Raw genomic sequence first — 7,892 nt, forward strand, 5'->3', positions numbered from 1 at the left:
TTTCCATGCATAAAGTGGACTTAAAACAAAAAGTCGAATTTTTTAATTATGAGTTATCACAGCTCGTTATGACGCCAGGGGTCCCGGGTTCATATCCCAGCCTGAGCATGGGTGTTATTTTTGAGTGCCCCTTCATTAATATCATCATATCACTCATCATTATCGTCGAGATTAGCTAAAAGTGACAAAAGGCGACGCTAAATAACAAAAATACAATGATACATTGAAATAATTTAAAATCAATTTTAATTAAGGTACCTTAACCTAATATGGTCTATACCCTGTCCCAGCTAACTGTGGAGCAGGGCCGCGCATAGCGACAGAGGAGGAGGAGGGTAATCGATTGGTGAAAGCGCAGTGTTGTCAACCGCACGGTCCTGACTGTACATGTACGGAAGTACGGTCCAGACCTTAGTCCGTACGATAAACGAACGGATTGTCAAAATTTGCACTTGCTCTTTTATCCCTTATATTTCTCTAAGAAATTCTCAAACCAAGCGTATGGACCTGGAGACAAAAAGATGGTCCGTTTGCCATGTGCGTTCGGTATTATCCTTTTCAAAAGTTTGCAACACTGACAGAGCAAAGCAGGGAAATCGGGTAACTCCAGTCGTCCATTACGCAATCTTTTTTCACTCGCAGTTCATTGGTGGACTGCTTGCGCAGAGACTTGTTCTCGTTCGCCTGGTCTACAGTTAGCTAGTACAGGGTATAGTACCCAATATGGCCTATTTGCTGTTTCCAAGCACTTGCATGGTTAATTCAACAGTTAGTATGCCAGTTAGACTCTCTGAATGACATGATTGAACCTATTGTACAACAGCGGTGTGCATTCGGGGTACGCAAGGTACGCAATGCGTACCCACAACACAGTAAGAAAAAATAAACATTTTTTCGTCTTCCCCGAACATGAAAATTCAACAATTATCGCTCAGAAAGCAGTTCCACTCCAAGAAATTCCAATTTCCGCAAGAACACGCTGCTGCAGTCTCGTGTAACCTACCTAGCCTGGCCTTCCTGAAGGCAGTCCCGAATCATCTGATCCGCGTTCCCGCCGATTTCCGCAGAAAGACGCTGTTTCTTCTGTTTGGTACCCTAGAAATTCGGAAGGTAACCCCATTGGCTCAGATCAGCCCCGACCACGTGTTTGGGTCTGCCCGCGCTCACTCTCTCTCTCTCACTTCTTTCCCTGTTCTAAGCATCGAGGGTTCCAAAAGTTTTGACAGCGTATGCAGTGTTGACAGTAGTCAACATATATTTTTCTCTGGAATGCATAGCTTACTAGCATTTAGCATCCACGCGTAGATAGATCACTGTGGTGGGTTGCCATAAAAATACATTATAAAAAGTGATACAGGAGTCAGAGAGGAGGGCAAGAATGTTACAGTATCCAGTTACATGCCAAAAATCACCGTTCGATATTAATCAATTTGTTTATTTAATCATATTATGGTTAAATGTAAAGTGTGAACTTTGGTTTATGTTATCTGAATATTTCCAATGCATATGTGGTAAAATTGATATCCGAGCAAGACATCGGGAGTTGGGAGACGGGTTTTTCTGAGTGACAGCACGAACTGTCAACACGGCAAAGTACATGGCATATTTGCTACCGAAGCGGCTTGTCACGGAGAAAATATGGACTTATTTTCGTCCGCACCAACAGAGGATTCGTCGCGGGAGGGCAAACTACTTTTCATCGAAGCTTCACGGATGACCAGGATACTCAGCTAGAGCCCAAGCTAGCATGAACCGAAGACACGCCGTGTGACCGCGTTTCGGAAACCCAAGCCAAGCCAACTCAAAGTCTTTTCAACGGACAATTTTGAATCTGATATATATCTGCAGGTCTTGGAGTTCACCACACAGTTTTATCCGGATTTTGTAGAGAGAGTATCTCCGCGCTACACTCCCGCGTGACTACTGTTTTGTTTCCGTGGACTTCGTCTCTTTTGAGTACCGTGAGCGAATTACCGATAGTGCGTTTACCAGTATGTGCTTTAGTCTGTGAAACATTTCGTGGTGGTTTGTTTTTTTATCAAACGAGAACTACCATAACGATGGCCGGCTAAAAAGATAGAGAAAGGGGCCCGTCGCCCTTTCCCGACGCCTGCAACGATGCACCACCGGCACGACCTTCGCACAATGCCGCGAAACCAACCATTGCACGACGCCAAGAAGGACGATTCCAGTTCGACGCCCAACAGAAGCCCGGTACCAGACATATTCCGGACCGACGCGTGAGAACATACGGCAGACGCTTGTGAGAAGAGAGGATACGCGACGTCCTATGAAAGTGAAAGTGCCCAATATCGTCGCAACCATCCTTCGTCGCGTTCGACCTCGAAGAACGTTTTTGCCGCAAAAGAACCTTGTGTAAATCCCCGCATCCAAGAAAGATGAACGATCCCACGATGTAGGAGAGTCTGGTAGAGTATTCTTCCGAAGGTTCATGTCCATGTACCCATGTATTGTTTGTAACGCCGTACCGTAAAAGCCGAACTCTCACTGATTTGCAAAGTGACTCAGGAACCCAGAACCTAACTTCCGTGTCTGATATTTTTGAATAAGTTTATATAAAAGGCAATTTCACATTCATATGTAATAATATGGTTGTCTGCATTTAAAGTTATAAGCTCCCTTCCATTACGTTAATTTTTCGTGTAACTTGTCAAAGTGTGCTCCATTTTTGTGTAACCAGCCGCCTAGTCGCGTCAATTAGTATGTCAAAGGTTGACTGATTAGTCTTTTAATTTGTTGAAAGCGTATTTTATATTGCAAGGTCGTGCGAGTGTAGTATTCTATATTGCATAGTGTGTTTGTGGTAATTTTTGCTCGCGCCGACGATTGATTTGTGTATTCCGGCAGCTGGAGCCGATTAAGTTTCGCATCATTATGTAATGGTGTAATTGTTCTCAATGGACGAGAGAGGCTTGTGTGTACTACCCCCGTCTGAGAAACTTGGTAAATGTCGTGCTTACGACTTGATGCGTACGTTCATTCGAACGAAAGGTTTAACTACGACGACCCAGTTGTTTTACAGAATTGCTTTCCGAGAGCTGCCGCATATTTAATTTAAATGAGCATAGGAGCGGACAGACTACTGACCTAAATTCACATAAAGGTTCAAACAAAAAGGAAATGGTATGTTGATTTGATCCATGATTTGTATGTATATTCCCATGTGAAATTCTCCAGAAGTGAGAATGAGAGGGAGAATGAGAGAATGAGTCAGGGGGCGTTGTAAAACGTTTGTTAATTCCAATATTTTTTCGTTTATAATTATATATTCATAATTTTACCGTTCGTCCGTGGTAGCATTTGATGTTTTTCAGGTATCTGATACAATGCTATTAGTGTATTATTATTGTTCGAGTCTACATAACTAAGGTAAAGCGAAATGTGTAACATTTCAAGGTATTTATCTCCGCCTCGCACTAGTACGACAATAAACGACCGTCTGAGTATCGAACTAAAAAAACTGGTAAATCACAAGACCGGTTTCCCGTACCTATGGTGAATTCTAGCCCCGTGCCGGGGTATGAAAGATATGTCATTCCGGGGACCGGGAGTGGAACGCTTTACTAGAATATGTAGCGGTTGAAGATCATATTAAATATACGCGTATGCTATCACATATAAAATATTTATATGAGGTTAAAGTTACACTAGCTAGGTTTTTTTTATCGTGTAGGGAGGTGAGGACCAGAATGGACTGTCACTGTGTCGAGTGGAAAATATGTGAACAATTTGCAAGTTTCGCACAATTCTCAGAGTACGAGAGTATCTGTTTATCTCCTTTCGGGATCAACATTTCCTTTGAGTTCCATAGCATGGGTGTTGATTGTTGACCCGACGATATGAAAGAATGATAAAAGAAAAACATAATAAAACACAAGGCTTACAATGGGATTTCAATGAGCCCCCCAGCCCCCTCTCCCTCCCACCACACGTTGCAAAGTGATGTAATTGGATGTTATATTGTGCCTATCATAATTTAGTTTATCTTTTAAAGTGTTCTGGGATGTATGCTGACTTATTTTCTACTTGTCCTTAATTCTCTCCCTCCTACAAAATACTTTGTCGACTGGCAACTCCGATTCATTCGTCCACAAGAACGCGCGGTTTTCGGGCATAGCGGACCGGACACACCGTACCGTGCTTTCTTCTGTCGTGTGAAATTGCAGCGAGTGTTTCGTTATTTACATTACAGGATCTCTCTTGTTTGTCAGTGTAGTACAGTGATATAATAGGAAGACCGGGAGTTATTGATGACATTCTGGAGAAGGGATTTTCGGCTTTTACGAAAAAAGTGTAAACAATCCGAAATGGATGGTCTGTTCCTGATTTGGAAGACTTGTTTCAGGCAGGAGTTGTGAAGGATGGTAAGCAGTATATTAGGCATTTTAATTTTTGAGGGGAAAAAATATCTCTACCAGTGACGTGCACTGAGGAGTAGCTAGTCTAGCAGAGATAGATCAATCAATCTCAAATCTCTAATTATTTTCAAATCACAATATTTATTGTTTTGTTGAAGCCACAGTTCATATGCAACACATTCTTTCACGCGCTTCTCGTCCCTCGGTGCGTTCAGTGGCCTAGCTCGCTCTTTCTCCGCCTCACAGTTCCAGGTAGAAACGGGTTTTCGAAGGGAAAGGGAAGATTTCTGCCTCTGCCTCCCTTGCCCCCTCGCCCCCGCTCCCATGGTTAGAAGCCCGTGCTTTCAGGTCCTCCAGTCTATCTCCTATAGGACAGATAGGGGATAGGTTTCCCTTCGCTTCCTTTGTAAATCCTCTAAAGAACTATGGGGAAATTCTTCTGCAGTACTTCTGTCCTCTGTATTTACACTACACGTTGTACAATATGTAGGGTAAGGACGGGGCAAACGGACACCGGGGCAAACGGACAGTCCCTAAGAAAAATTCGAATAATTTGGCTTTGAAGTTTGCAACAGTGCATCGGTTGGTGTTGTGATTTGAAGCAAAACGTTGGCGAGAAGGTGTGTTGAACATCGGTTGAAATCTTGAAGAAGAACGCCAATCCAGCCGTAAAACCTGACCAGGTAAGGATATTTGTACTAGCAAAAACCTAAACAGTAAAAATCTGTGTGCGGAACATAAGGATTGCTTGGATTATGATGGTCCCGCCAAAGTTGCACTTTGTAGTGTCGATATGTCGTTGCCTCCTCGACATACACAGCCTATGTCAACATGCTGCTGCCATCTGGTGGGCTTTTTCGAAAATGTAAAGCCCCAAGGCTACAGGCGGGGCGAACGGACAGGCTTGTGTTGGGGCAAACGGACATGCATAAAGTGCATATCATTTAAATACTATAAGGTATTATGTAATTCAGCAACTAATCTACATTTAACTCAAAGACGAAAGGGCATGTGTGAATTGTATGTAATGCATGTTTTACCCTTCAGATGTATGCCTTTCTAAAATAATGTGTCCTTGTTACAGGATAGTGCGACATCGTGAACGATCCACAGACCGCTGTTCCTGGACAGATGACAATATGCAGAGGGCTGTTAATGCAGTACAAGATGGCATGCCTCTAGCTACAGCCGAAAGAACATTGTCTGTTCTGCGGATCACTTTACAGAGACGGGTGAGTAGTAACGTGCAAATTCCGAAATTTGGCCAGCACACTACGCTTTCAAGTGCAGTGGAGGTACAACTGGTGGAGCACCTTCTGAAACTTGATTCTATAGGATATGGTCTGACCTATAAGAAACTCCGCAGTTTGGTATATCGGTATGCATTTACAAATGGTGTGCCACATTCCTTTAATGATCTACAAATGGCAGGGAAGGACTGGATACAAGGATTTTAGCTCGTCACAAGTAACTCAGTTTGCGTGTTGCAGAGGCTCTGTCATATGCTCGCCCTAAAGGATTCACTGGGGAACAGTGAAATTGCGGCACAGTGTTTGAGAGCTAACTTAGGGCAATTTCATGCTGCTGAATAATGATATAATAATATATTTCCTGAATTGGCTCTAATTTATGAAATAAATGCAACTAAACCAAAATGGCGGAAACATAAGACATACATATAAATGAACTTCCAACATCAATTTAATATTTCTTTTTGTGATTAGAATCATTATTATAAAAATAAATTTATATAGGCCTATGATCAAAATAATTAAGAAAATATGTACACAATGAAGTAACAAACTATGTGAAACGTTTTTTATACGATTTCCTGCTGTATTGCTTTTGAGGACAATCCCTTTGTAAGCTCCAACAGTAGTCGGCCATCATGTGGCGATCCCACCGTCCCTGCTACCTTTCTTCCATTATCCTTATATCCTGATGGAACCTTCTCCCTGTTCTTCACTAAAATCACCAAGGTTTTCAGGGAATCTGTCAATGTGGCTATGTAGAAAATGTATCTTCACACTCAAATTAGCTACCAATTTCTCAAAAAAAATTTCAACATATTTCCAACTATATCGGGGTACATTTCTGCTCTGTGATTCCCCAAAAAGTTTTTGACGACGGACACAAAGCTCAGCCAGGCCTCAGATTCGATGTAAGACATGTAAGTTGTAAAATTGGCATCATTTATGAGTGTAAGAATTTGTGGTGGTCCGTCAAAGATTCCTGCCTTCAATTTTTCAATACTTAGTCCTGGAAAAGTGTAGCATATATATTTGAAACAATCACCACTTGTATCTAAGGCCTTGACAAACTGTTTTATCAACCCAAGTTTAATATGCAGTGGCGGAACGATGATTTTGTCCCTATCTATCAGCGGTTCATGAATGATATTAGCTTTTCCCACTAATATTTTCCCTTGGGGGCCAAACTTTTATCGTGCAATGCTTTTCTCTAGCACGACTATCCCACAAACATAGGAAACAGGGATACTTTGTGTACCCACTTTGCTGTCCTAGTAAAAAAATCACCATCTTCAAATCCACACACACGAGCCACTTATGTTCAGCATATTCAATTTTTTTCTAAAACCATTTTTATGTTTTGGTATTCTTCCTTAAGGTTTGTTGAGTGTTCGATATATTGCCTAGCAATGCTTCATAAGTTGCCTAGCAACAATTTACAAATAAATAAATAAGTTCATTATGGGAATTTAGCCCATTATCAAATTTTGATATTACCGAGAAAAGCGTAGAGTAATTTTACCTCCTATATTTTCCATGGTGTGTTTATTTTTATAACTGGAGTCAATTCAACTGAACCAATCATACAATTGGCAATCACAGCTGTTTTGTGTGCTGAAACTGTTATTAAACTTTATGCCGCAAAATAAAATCTTTTTTTTGTTCCCCAATGTTATCTAAGGCAAGTGTTAACATCTTTTACAATAATTTATCAAAGTTGCTAGATGAACACAATATGTGGGACAAACCTACCAACATATACAACTGTGACGTGACAGGCATGTAACTGATCTACAAACCAAAACGAGTCATATCAATGCGGGGCAAGAGAAGTCGTGAGCCAAACGAATTGTGAAAGGGGAGAAACAATCAGTGTTATGGCATGTGTATCTGCAACTGGCCACTATGTGCCTCCATTTGTTATCATGAAGGGTTAAAGATATAACGAGAACTATGAAATTGTCATGCCTCCTGGGACGAAAATAGTTCTTTCGGGTAGTGGCTACATGCGATGGGAATAGTTTGCTCATTTTATTAGTGTCAAACCCCCTGCTCCTGTAGTGCTCATTCTTGATAGACACGGATCGCATTGTTCAGATCCCCAACTCTGGAGAAGGCATTAGCCAATGACATGTACCTTCTGTGTTTACCTCCACACAGCACACACAAACTTCAGCCGCTCGACGTTTCGTTCTTTGGACCACTTAAAACATTTTACAACGACGGCTGTAGAGTTTACGTGCGAAGAAATCCGGAGAAAGGT

This window comes from Lepisma saccharinum, chromosome 22, assembly GCF_977018435.1.
Source record: "Lepisma saccharinum chromosome 22, izLepSacc3.1, whole genome shotgun sequence".
Classification (NCBI taxonomy): Eukaryota; Metazoa; Arthropoda; class Insecta; order Zygentoma; family Lepismatidae; genus Lepisma; species Lepisma saccharinum.